This window comes from Olea europaea, chromosome 1 (assembly GCF_002742605.1).
Source record: "Olea europaea var. sylvestris chromosome 1, O_europaea_v1, whole genome shotgun sequence".
NCBI lineage: Eukaryota > Viridiplantae > Streptophyta > Magnoliopsida > Lamiales > Oleaceae > Olea > Olea europaea.
The window spans coordinates 7704039-7718326 of record NC_036237.1 but is presented as its reverse complement, the minus strand read 5'-3'; positions in this window follow the sequence as shown (position 1 = coordinate 7718326).

The following is a 14288-nucleotide window of genomic DNA, read 5'->3' as shown; positions in this document are numbered from 1 at the left end:
AAATGAGAGAGAGTTGAGTAAAGTGTAGTTCTTTGTATTGATTCTTGCATTAGCCATTTGATGTTATATAAGGGAAGTATTTATAGTGATATATGTGAAATGGGAGCTCTTGGATGAGGTGGCGCGTGGCCTCATCTCTTTGATTCAAACATCTTATCCTAGGCATGGGGCTTAACTTACTAGCTTACTGCGCCTTTATTGCTTGTGCAGAGCCTCCATACTACTGACAAGACTTGACCTTTATGCTTATGACAAATGTTCCATCAATCATTCGAATAAGATCTTTGTGCAGACGATCTCTTGTGAGAAGTGGCCATGGAGGATGCTCCTTTATGGTTCGGAGGCTCCTGCATCAGTTTCGGGGTTTCGGCCATTTCATACAATACTTCCACTTGAGGGCTTCAGCTATTTTCAACCAGCTTCAGTATCATGGTTTCGGCTCATAGGCCTCAGCATGTGGACCTCGGTTACATTCACAGGCCTCAGTAAAAGGCGCATCGGCTAGTGGACTTCGGCTTGAAGGGTTTCGGCCATAGCCCACTTCGGCAATATATGCCACCTCGGCTGGAGTGCCACATGGTTCGGCCTGAGTGGGCTATTAGCCCAAGTAAGTTGGCCAAGTATGACAATACGCAGCAATAGTCCCCCAAATCCAAGTATGGTCATTTATGTAATGCGTGGACTTTAATGAAGTAAAAATTGAAAGAATTTTTGAACCCCAAATAAATATTATAAGTGTTGTGGTCGACGGTGGTGATGTAACACTTAATGTTACAAATTGTAATGGTATCGACCGGGGTGATGACCTTGGAAATGTCGGCAAAGTGTGTATAACACACTATGGCGATGGTAGAAACGGTTGATAAAAATTTATAACATAATTTTACAAAATACATTAAACAGTCACAGTATTACAAAATTTATTGTAAAAAGATTAAGATAAAGAATAAAAATTAATATTTTGAGATTAAAAAAAATATTAAAAATAAGTACGGAATTTGTTAACTTGAGGGTTTTTGTGAGTTGGTCCCTTATAAGTAAATTTATTTATAGTGAATATAAAAATAATTAATTATTTATTAATGGACGTCGAAAATAACTATACTCTCTGAAAGCAAGGTACATAAGAGTAATTATTTTTTATTCAAAAAAAATGTCTAAAGACAAATATTACTTAAGAGTACTTTTTTTTTTCTTTTATTTAAATTATCGTCATCAAATTAACTGCAAATGCCACACGATATAATATTAGAAATTACAATATTGTCTGATATTGTTTAGTCTTATTTAATACTCTATATTAAATAATTATTAAATACAGAGTAAGAAACTATAATATTTCTTCAAGTTCTCTACACATTCTGGTTTAGTCAATAAATAAAAATTATAAGCAACTTGTGTAAACAATGTTCAAAATATTAACTTCTGACTTTATATTAATTAAACATCGCTTAATTGAAAATTCTGAAATTAAATTGAGACTTGTAGCCTAGTCAAATTCTAATGTGTATGAGATCACATGTAAACACATATGAGCACCCAAAAATATGTATATGTTTAAATTCTGATCGATTGCCTAAACCTTCTTCGACCTATTGGAAGCCAAAATCCCGTCTACTGCGACAAGGCCCGTTTGAGCTGTGTCGGGCTGATGGGCTGCTTGATAAATCAGAACATCGATAGGAAAGACATGTGATAACAAACATTGAATTACTTCAAAAGCATGTAAATTTACATGATTCGCTTTACATGTTTACACATGAGAGTGTGTATGAATACATAATCGAATATCATTTATAAATGAGCCATTGGTTCTTAAAATTAAGCTAATAAACGAAAAGACTTATTATCTCAAAGGACAATGCTACACGTCCTAAATTTTTTACCAATTCTTTTACCTACAACTCACAACAGGGGTGAGCGACCACATGTTGACATTTTTAAATTCACGCATACTCTGCATTGTATTGTGAGAGGGGGGACACCATTAGTACCCCTCATTCGGTACATGCAGGTAAATCCTATCTCAAAATTGTTGTCTGTCATTATATTTTTAACACTTCAACACATTACATTATCTTTGTAAATGAAAAGATACTAACAAATTTTCTGATACCTTGATACATTACACTTTGCATCCATGCATTTGTTAATAAGATATGATGTACTGATATATCATAAATATATGGGAAAAGTCTCGAGTACAGAGAATTTCTTACCGAATTCATATAGATGCTGACGTGGCGAAATTTGATTTGCCTTTTTTTGTTTGTTATTTTTCCATCTTCTAGTAATTTCACGTCATGTGTTGTCTGTTAAAATTTTATGTACTTGTAGCATGATTGTAAATATAACAATAAGTTTGAGACAACATATGTTAACTCAGCATTTTAAATAAATGATGTGGATTGTCATAAAGGAACCACAAACGTTGAAAAGAGATAAATAAGGGGCACGTCTTATCCCAAGATTGGTGATCAATAACAAGTGTAATAAGACAGCACAAAATGGATTAGAGGAGAAACGTAAGACTACAAAATGCAACACACGAAATTAGTTAGAATGTGCACAATGACCATAATTTGAGATAATAATCATGAAATGTGCAAGTCTTTAGATACAAAAGTTATCACGACATTCTTTGCAAGCACTTCTAAGAAATGGTGGACCAAATCAAATTTCTACTTTCCTTCATGACTTTCTTCCAATCTCCTCTCCATTTATATTAAATATTATGAGAAAAAATTCATATGTTCAAACTCTAATTAATGGATATTTGGTCAATCAATCTAATAGTACTTTGAAAATTATGCGGAACAAAGAGAGGTAGAAAAAAAAAAAATTCTTCTCCTTAAATCAAACACAACCGCCTACCCCACCACTCATCACAATCGGTGCCAACTACTCTTCAGAGCGAGGTTCCATAATAATACCGGAATCAAAATTTTCCATCTAAAATAGATCACTTGTTCAACCACTTTTAATATAATAGTACATTAGTCGAGAAGCATTTTAAATCATCATTTACGTTTCAGTGTTAAGTTAGTTTAAAGAAATCAACTTTAAGCTATGTATGACATGGACCATGCCACTAACTTTAAAGATCACTTAGCTTGAATTTGACACATCGATTGTATTTCTTTACAAGTATCAGAATTTGGCGATCATTCGGTTGTTGGGTGTGCATTTTCTTTTGGCTGTTGTCCCTTTGTTTTCACATGAACAGGCAATAAAAGAGATTCATCACCAATGATAAAAATGGGACTGCCCTTTTCTCCTTAAGAAAGTGCTACAAACAAAAGAAACAATGAAATCTTGACTTTCTTTACGCAGAGAATCAACTTAGGATCTTAGTCATATATTTGAAATGATAGGCTGATTAAGATTCAATAGAAATATTTTACATAAACATTTCGAACAAGTCGAAGCCTGAGGGTTTATCTAATTATTATTATTATTTTTTAATTTTCTGATAAAAAAATGATTTATGAGAGTCATGGATTTGTGTGGAAATGACAAAATCTCTTAGGCTGGTTTAGTATAACTTTTAAAAAGTCAAAAATAATTTTTGAGATTCAAAAGTTGCTTTTGGATCGTTTGACTAATTTTATGAACGTATTTTTTTCTAATTAGAAGAGTTTATAGAGAAAGCTAGTATAATATGACTTTATCTAAAAGTACATTTGGAATAGAGAGATCTCTTAGAAATAATTTTTTTTTTTTTGTTTTAGAGGTAGCTTCTTCCATTTTTTTTTCTTTTTAACAAGAAGTAAAAGTCATACCAAACGAATCCATAGACGGTTGAATAAGAATCTATTTGAAGTCGATTTTAAGGGGGGGGGGGGAAATGAATTTTTGTACTGTTGATCGCCTGTTTCAACTGTTTTTGTTGACTTTGTCTCTTTTACAGTGGGGACTCATCTAGAAAGATAACAATCAAAAAATGATTTTTTTGCTCCTAATAGGGTCTGAAAAATCTCCACACATTTTCCACTCTTGTCACATAAAACACTAGCTAGGCCAACAAATTTCCATAAAAAACAAAACAGGTAAAACAAAAGGCCATCAAAAAAAGGGGTATGATGGGTAATTAGCACAAAACATCCCTATCTTTCGATGTTTTTGTGGAAAACGTCCCTACCTTTCATTTTTTGGTGGATTACACCCTTACCTTTACATTTTTTTGCGCAAAACGTCCTTCTGTCAACTCTCCGTTAAAATGCTCCGTTAAATCAAAAAGGTAATTAGCACAAAAGGTCCATACCTTTCAAAGTTATTGTGCAAAACGTCCCTACCTTTTATTTTTTAGCATAATTAGCAGAAAAGGTTCCTACCTTTCAATATTATTGTGCAAAACGTCCCTACCTTTCATTTTTAGCATTTTCACCCCTACTTTTCACCTTTCATTGCAAAAAAGGTCATTCTCATCCATTTTTTCAATAAAATGACGATTTTACCCTCCTATTCAAATAAAACAAAAAGAAAAGATGAATTACCAACTGCAACCATAATCCTTAAATTTTTAAAAAATTACAAAAAATCATAAATTCTCAACCACCACCATTTTCACAACCTATCAAGCTGCCAACTATAAATCCACATAATACCACCTTTCGGCCACCATGCCCACCGGACTCCACCACTGTAAATGTGGTTGTTTCGGACAGATTGGTGACCAGTACTATGGAGGAGGATATTGGGGAGAGTGAGGCGACGCTGGTGGTGGTGGAGTCCTATGTGTTGTGGTCGAAAAGTGGTGCTATATGGATATATAGGTGGTGGCTTGGTGGGATTGTGAAAGTGGCGGTAGTGGAGAATTTATGATTTATCTGTAATGTTTTGAAAGATTTAGAACTATGATTGTAATTAATTAATTATTTTTTTCTTTTCTTTTTGTTTTATTTCAATAGGAGGGTAAAATCGTCATTTTATTGAAAAAATGGATGAAAAGGTCCTTTTGCGCAATGAAAGGTGAAATGTAGGGGTAAAAATGCTAAAAATGAAAGGTAGGGACGTTTTGCACAATAATATTGAAAAGTAGGGACCTTTTCTGCTAATTATGCTAAAAAATAAAAGGTAGGGACGTTTTGCACAATAACTTTGAAAGGTAGGGACCTTTTGTGCTAATTACCTTTTTGATTTAACGGAGCATTTTAACGGAGAGTTGACAGAAGGACGTTTTGCGCAAAAAAATGTAAAGGTAAGGGTGTAATCCACCAAAAAATGAAAGGTAGGGACGTTTTCCACAAAAATATCGAAAGGTAGGGATGTTTTGTGCTAATTACCCGGGTATGATTTATTAATGTCAAAGGAGACCATATATATCCCACAGAATGTACATAAACCACTTGACATAAAACACTAATATATTAATTTATTGTGCAAACTGTCTCATTATATGTGATATTGACAATATATTAATGACCAAATAAAATAAAGATAACAATTGTCAACAGGAAGACCACCCTAATTACACTAAAGGGCCTAAACTATTTTATGAATAACGAGGATTATCCATAATCGTCTTATGTGACAATATGTGACAGATTGTCAAATGATATATGAAACAATAAAAACTATTAAAAATAACAAACCATTATATATATTCTATTGATAAGTTTTACTATGAATGACATCACTCTTTATTTAATCCTTGTTTGAGTCTCGTTTTTTAGAAAAAAATCATTTTTAAACAGTATTTAGACATCATTTTAACTGCATGATCTTCAATAAAATAATATTATACGTAAATTTAAAATTTTTTCTTATTCTTTAATCACATATTTATCATCAATACACTATTTAAAAATAAATTTTTCTCTCAAAATAGGGCTCAAACAAGGGTTTATTTACGCAATAGTGGGATGTACCTTCTCCGTCGACTGAAAAGAATATAATCCAAAACATTGACGGTCCAAAAACTGACACGTGTCAGTACGTTAATCTTGTGGTCTGAAAGTGTCGGTGGGATTTTATTTTGCTTAGAAGGGAGAGAAAAAGGTGAAGACAGACAACTGACTTGGATAGGAGGGGCGGTTGAAGACTTTGGCTGACACGTGGATGTGGACATATATGACGTACGCATGCTGATTTGTTTCGTTTGGCACGGGTTTATAATTTATTGCTATTTATAAGTAGTTACGCAATATATGGTGGGTTAATTATGCCAGTAGTCATTGAACTTCGTAAAAAAAATTTCAAGGGGTCACTGAATTTTAAAAATCACCTAAATCTTCATTGAATTTTGCAAAAAAAATTTCAGAAGTCATTGAACTTTAAAAATCACCTAAATGATCACTGAATTTTGTAAAAAGTTTCACAGAAATCATTGAACTTTCTAACCCCTAAACCACCTTAGAGCCACCACTTATGGACCACCAAAATCCACTCTCCGGCCACCTTGGCCGCAGAACCGACATACCACCTTGAAGCCCTCGCTTCCCTCTTTACAATCCACCCAAGCTCAGACCATAACACCAACCGATATGGTCGACAATTAAAGCCAAAATGGGATGACCAAGCACAAAAAATGGCCGGAAGTGTTAGAGTCACGACTTTTGGACCACCAGAACTCTACCCTTCGGCGACCTTGGCCGTCGAATCGACATACCACTTTGAAGCCCTCACTTCCCTTTTCGCAACCCACCCAAGTTTCGGCCACAACACCAATCAATGCGGCTGAAAATCCAAGCCAAAATGGACAGCCTGGAACATTAAAAAATGAAGATTCCAGCAATTTTTTTTTTATTTCGGCTGCCCAAATTAGCATGAAATTTCGACCACATCAGTTGGTGTTATGGCCGGAGCTTGGGTGGGTTGCGAAGAGGGAAGTGAGGGTTTCAAGGTGATATGTCGGTCCGACGGCCAAGGTGGCCGAAATGTGGAGTTTTGGTGGTCCAAAAGTGGTGACTCCAACACTTTCGGCCATTTTTGTGCTTGGTTATTCCATTTTGGCTTGAATTTTCGGTCAAATCGGTTGGTGTTATGGCCGGAGCTTGGGTGGGTTGAGAAGAGGGAAGCGAGGGCTTCAAGGTGGTATGTCGATCCGGCGGCCAAGGTGGCCAAAGGGTGGCCTTTGATGGTCCGTAAGTGGTGGCTCTAAGGTGGTTTAGGGGTTGAAAAGTTCAGTGACCATTTAGGCGATTTTTAAAATTCAGTGACTTTTGGGAAACATTTTGTAAAGTTCAGTGACATTTAGGTGATTTTTAAAGTTCAGTGACTATTGGCGTAATTAACCCATATATGGTTAAACCCCGGTTTGGCCCCCATTAAACTACATTACATTTTTCTCTCTCTCATATTTTCAACCACATAATCTCCATAAAATAATATTAAACGTAAATCCAAAACTTTTCTTTTTCTTTCAACCACTTATTTTTCAAAAAAATACTATTCCATCCATTTTCATTTCCCAAAAAGGGGGCTAAATTGGCATCGAGGAATTGAATGCGATATTGTTTTCAAGAGAGAATGCGACAGTACGAAAATTAAGGCAATGTTTGGTTCGCTTTCTTTCAAAAAAATACATTCTCAAACAGTGATTTGATATCATATAAATCACACATTCTTCAATAAAATAATATTACACGCAAATTCAAAATTTTTTCTCATTTTTTAACTACACATTCTCCATCAATTTACCATTCCAAAATACATTGTTCTAAAATAATATAGCTCAAACTCACACTAAACAATTATTTATGGTAAGACCAACTATTCAACTATAATAAAAGAGGGAAATACTAAGTTGGAGACAAGGGTTCGCTTCTTAACACTTCGTTCAATTAAATGCGTCGATTGCATATATGAAAGAGGAAAATAATCTGAATTTAGAAAAGAATAATTATATTCACACATCACATTTTGATTACATTTCAGATTTTTAATTTTTGCTCATTATCGCAATTATATCCCCAACGATTTTTCATGCCATTTTTATCCTTAAACTTGCATTGATCAACACTTTTGTATTTGATAACAGTTTTATAACCAACTGAAATGGAGTAAAACAATTTATTTTTCATCATATTTAAAAAAATAAAAAGTGCGAAAAAATTATTTTTCCCTCATTTCAAAATACAAAAACAAAATACTTTGATATAAATTATCATCGATAATAAGACGTACTAATTAATGAAATATTGAAGATAAGGATTCGACGAAAAAGTTAAAGAAATATTTGCTACAATCAGCAAAATTTGAGTAATTTAATTGCAATTAAAATGTGATGTAAGAAATAAAATTGTTTTTATCAGTATATTAGCGGTATTTGCAATTAACAAAAAGTTATACATCAATAATTTTGTGTGAAGAATATGTGTAATGCGAGTTATTTATTATTTTCTTTATAGTATGTATAAGAGGAAATTTCACAAAATTTCTATTTTTATCTAGTCATTTACAAAAATGTCCATCACTACAAAAATGTCTAATTCGGAAGAATTTAGACCAAAATACCCTTATTAACAATTTATAATTCCACACTAAGACAAAAAATGGACATTTTTGCAATATTGTTATTGGCCAATAAAATTTTGACACATAACCTGCCATATTTATTTTAAAAAGTATACATGTCAAATTACAATAAATGTTCTGTTTTTCATTGATTCAGAAGAACGACAATTTTAAATATAGAGAAATATCATGTTCAAAATGAAATGTCATTCTAGACAAATGAAACAGTGTTCAAATGTCGAAAATGATGTATGAAATATCAAGAAACATTATTTTAATGTAACTTCTCATGAAAGTCACTTCTCAAAATTCTTGACAAATTGATAAAAAAATCAAATGTCGATTACGACATTTAAAATGTCGAGAATACCATTTCAAAATGTAGCTTTTCATTAAAGGCATAATAGACAAGTTGGCATAAATTCAAATGAGTGGACACTTTTTAACTCATACCCTTAAAATTGGACATTCTTGAAAATACCCATAAGACTATAATTTCCGTTATGTTTCCCCTCCTTTCATGTATACTGGTCATTTTATTTTATATATATATATATATATATATGGGAAAATTATAGCTACGCTACCAAACATTTCATTTAATAGTTTGCTTGATCCAAATATTACATTTGTGCCAACAACAATACTAAACCTTTCACAAATTCTCGCTTAAAATCCAAATGGAAGGCTTCCATTTGTTTCTCATTTCTCAATTAGTTGACTATAGGTCAACGATTATATATATATATATATCAAAGCAACCTAAACCCAACCTTTCTTCTCCATTCCCATACATTTTCCTTGCCCCCAAGTCGCCGCTACTAGCTCCCAGGCGATCCATCGCCACCACCATCCAAGCTGCTAGATGTCATCGCCATCGCCATCGCCACTACCACCCAATAAAGGAAGAATGAGAGTGTGACGATTTCTTTTCTTTAGATTTGAAAATTGAATTTGATTTTCAAATTAGATTTGATTTCGAGATTTTGTTATTGTTGTGTGTAAGTAGTGATTCTAGTGAATGAAAGTGATGATGGTGGTGAGGAAAAACGATGGTGAATGCGGCAGTTAGATGGTGGCAATGGCATGAATGTTTACTGCACAACTTGTTCACCTTGTATATTTCTATTCCCAAATTGCACTTTTTATGTCAAAAATCAAATCTTATTTTGTGGACAATTGAGTTGTGTTGGTTGTGGATTTGAAGTGGAAATGTTGTGGTGTGATCGAGGTGGAGATGTCAGAGGTGGCGCTGACATTGGGTGGGTGCAATGGTGTTGTTTGGTGATGGGGATGGTTTTGGGGTGAGTATATGTGGGGAGGATGAAGAAGAAGTTATTTGATTTTTGATTTTAATTATTTTATTTAAGTTATTTTATTATAAAAAATATAAAGCTACTATTTTAACTGTTCACGAAATTATTTGTTCTGATTTAAAATCCACCGCAAGTGTACGGTTCGTTAACAAGTAGTAAAATGGACTATGAGTTCAAGTATTGGTCCTACAAGGATTGAATTAGTTCAAATTAACCTATTATGACCTTAACCGAAACACGAAAATCAAATTGATGTTTTGTACTTTAACTAGAAAGATGCAAACTTTGATGCAAGTATGAATGAAAAATTATACTAAATGTAAAATAACTTGGATGCAATTTAACTTGAGTTTATGGAATTAATGAATATACTAACACACTAGGATCACGAATCCCCAAGTAATACCCGTTCAATTTTCATTCATGCAAATTTGACATGCAATCCCACAAAAGATGAATCAATATTCTTATTTTAATTTAGCAATTTCTCTCGAACAATGTCAAACCTATCCCAATATATGATTCAGCTATATTTCTATGACAAATACTAACATACTGAAATGCATTATAAATTCATGAATATCCAATTATTCACACAAGGCATAGAGGTATATTTCTATTCCTTGTCGGACCCTGTGATGATTTATACTATGTCGAACCCATTTTTCTTCTTTTGAATGCATAAAACAGGCCACCACAATAATATAATTACGTGCACAATAATCATATGAAGATAAAAACGTAATAAATCAATCAAATCTGGAACTTGCGTTTAAATACGTCAAAAATCCAAATCAACAATCAAACGTAGTATTACAAGGTTCATTGATCTCCTAGAACTGATAAATCTAGCCTAACATACTAAAAAGAAGAAAACATAAAAATATTTGAAGAAACGTCATCACCCGAATCAATCTTTAATCCAATCTTCACTTGGCGCGATGTAGTTCTCTTGTTCTATCATTCATTTCTCCTTCAAAATCTCTCAAAAACATGTAAAAATGGCGTTCCCCTCATTCTGGTCGAGTTTTTGTTTATATAGGACCTTAAAAATATTTTTTCCATATGAGTTTTGGCGGAAAAAGGAAACAGCGATTTTATCCTAATATTGCTCTATGCGACCGCATAAGGTAAATTTTTTTTGCCTTTTTGTCTTCGGTATGCTTCTATGCGACCACATAGAGGGTAGCACTATGCGGTCGCATAGTACTACCAACTATGGAAGATGTGCATTTTGGTCCTCCCACTTGCATCCTTCACTTCTTGGCATCTTCTCTTCATTTTTTTCATTCCATCATCCCACGATATCGTCAATTGGCAATTGGCTTAATCAATTTATCGATTTGTTCATCGGATCAACTTTTGGATAATTGCACCTTGGTCCCTGAACTTTTACTTTGTGTCATTTTAGTCATTTTCGCGTTTTTCTCCTGAATTTCACTATGTTCATCGTTGTTCCCTAAAATTCACAAATGTAATGAAATTAAGTCACAATTTAATCATTTTGCTCGTTATTCAATCATGTTTGTGACCTAAATAAGTGTACAAAAACACACTTATCATTAACCTTCTAAAATTAGTCAAAATTATTGTCAAGGTCAATTATATTGTCAATTAACGGTCAGACTAACATTTTCATCTATTTGGAATCCAAGCGAGAATTTATGAAAGGTTTGGTGTTGACACAAATGAAAGGTTGAGATCAAATCTACTATTAAATGAAAGATTTTGCATCACGATTGCAATTTTCCCTATATAAAATTAAAATAATAGATATGAGAGTTGAATTTTCTGTCATTCTATTAGCTTGGTATTGAGTTTAAACAATAAAAAGTTAAAACAAACTTTTGTATACAGCTGTTAAGATATGACTATTTATCTCTTAATCAAATAGTGGGACAACAACACGACTTTATTTAAACTGACCGAAACAATAAATGCATGTTTAATTTATATAGACGTATAATATTTTACCTTATGTTTCATTTTTATACCGTTTATTTTGCAAATAAAACAAATTGTATTAATTTTAATATCTCGTCTCCTTTAACTTATTTTATTAAAGGCATGACTCTGAATAAAATATTTTACTTTTGAATTTACTTTTACGAGTTCCACAAAAAATAAAAGAAAAATAAAATAAATTTAGGAAGTATCAAAGTTGACCAACCTACTTTCAAACAGTAAAAGTAAATAAAATTAATCTGCAAGTACGAATTTTTTCTTTAACAGAATTGGAACATAAAGACAACCGCTTTCCTGTGATTTGTTGTTGTCAAAAATTATTTTTGACTAATAGTCAATTACAGAAAGACAATTGCATATTTAGTTATAGCATTGTTCAAGCAAATAATTAGATGCAAGTTACAAAAAGTTATATGTGACAAAAGCATGTGAACCGGATTCGCCCATTGGCCATTTCAACTGTAATAAATCAATAAAATAAAATATATATCTGTCCTGCTTTTTAACACATTTTCCACTCAACGGCTTGCTTGTCTCATAATTAACAACGCACCTCAAATTCCCAAAACACCCTCACCTAATGAACCCTAAATTTACATGTTTTTCTTTGGAATAATTGCAACAAAAGTTCCAAATCTTTGAAACATTAATAGACCTTTTTTAAACTTTTAACTTATTGCAACGGTCACTCTTAACATTTCCAATCATTGCACGTGAGTCCCCTTTGGACGGTTTCCATCCAAAATGTCATCAGTTGACTGCCAAAAAAGGTTTGAACATTTTTAATCAAAATAGGGGAAGGCAAAATGGTAACTTAATATTTTTCTCATAAAATTAGTAAAAAAATTAAATAATAAAAAAAAGGATATCTGATCGTCTTCCTTACCCCCAACCCCTACATTTTAGTCTTAACCCCTTAACCTAAAATCAAAAATCTGCAATCACCACGCCATTGACCACCAGTCCACCACCACCACCACCACCACCACCACCACCATGAACATTAATTCCTTGTTAAACCATGAACAGTTGCTCCAAGAAATGAAAGATCATCAAAAACGAAAAAGTCCAAATGGGACCACTGCATTTCACCTCTTTAGCAATCACCTTGCCACCTCCAAAGTTGTTTGAAAATACCCCCACACCGACAGTATCACACCCCTAACACTTGCAAAGAAAAAGACTATTTACATTTGGGGAAGGAGCTCATGTATGGTGAAAAATTACATTTGCAGCGAATTGGTTTCTTGAATTTTTGTAATTTGGTTTATATGTTTTAGAATAGATCTGAGGCTAATGTATTGGTTCTATCAAGTGTCGCAACAAACATTATACCGCAACCTCAATTTATATTACATATGTAGTTGGGGGGTTTCTCTCTTATCTCTATACATATATGTCTACATATGTATTTGGGTGTGTGAATGGACTATAGATTCTGGGTATGTCAACGGTTGGCAGTTTAAGGTGGCGATGGTAATTGCGGTGTAGCGACGGATAGTGGGGGTGGTGGTCGATGGGCAGTGACGGTAGGTGTTGGGCAGAGGTTGAAGGAGATGAAGGAGTTTTTATTTATTTTTATTCTTTTTGATTTTTACAATTTAATTACTACTTTGCCTTTTCAAATTTGAAGAGAACATTTTACTCTCGCCTATTTTGGTTAAAATGGCCAGAGTTTAATTTTTATGGTCAACTAACAATAGAAGAGACTGTTTCCATATATTTGGGGCCTCATCTACAACGATTGGATATGTTAGAGGTGACGATTGCAACAAATGAAAGGTTTGAGAAAAGTTTGTTAGCGTGTCAAATGTTTGGAGCTTCTGTTTCAATTATCCTTTTCTCTCTTTTTGAACATTTCAGAAAAAATGAGGTCCCACAGGCATAGAATGTGCCCTCAGCATAGGTCCCACTTAGATATTTAACTATAGTGCTTTCTTGTTTAATAGTAACAAAAAGCACAAAAAATCAAAACGTGACTTGCATGGAGTGTTAGGATGAAGATGCTTTCCTAATAAATGAGGGGCCAAATACAAATTGCGTTACTCCTACTTAGAGCAGTCTATGATGTCCAATAAGGGATTTGATAAAGTTCAAAAGTATTTACTAGAATTTCTTTTTTAACTTGATTAAAACTTTTTAAATATTTATTTGAGTATATTTTATGACTAAATATGTGGTTACTTTTAAAACAAGTATTAAGAAAGAAAACAATGTAGCCTGTGTTTGCTAATGTTTATAAGCTTGAATAAATGGACTAATTATTTTTTATTTTGACAAATTTTATGGAATTTACAAATACTATTCACTTATTTATCACACGTTTCTATCAATTTATAAATTAAATAGTTTATAAACACTTTCAAACAAGCTTTAATTAACTAAAGAAACATGTAAAAATTAGGAAAATTATTTATAAATAAATTTCACTTCTTCCTCCAACTGTTATCTTGTCCAGTTATTTTCAATACAAGCTAACGAAACTTAAAAGGGTAATTATCAACACTCCAAAATTTACAATTATATTCCTAGTACAATAAAAACTAAAAG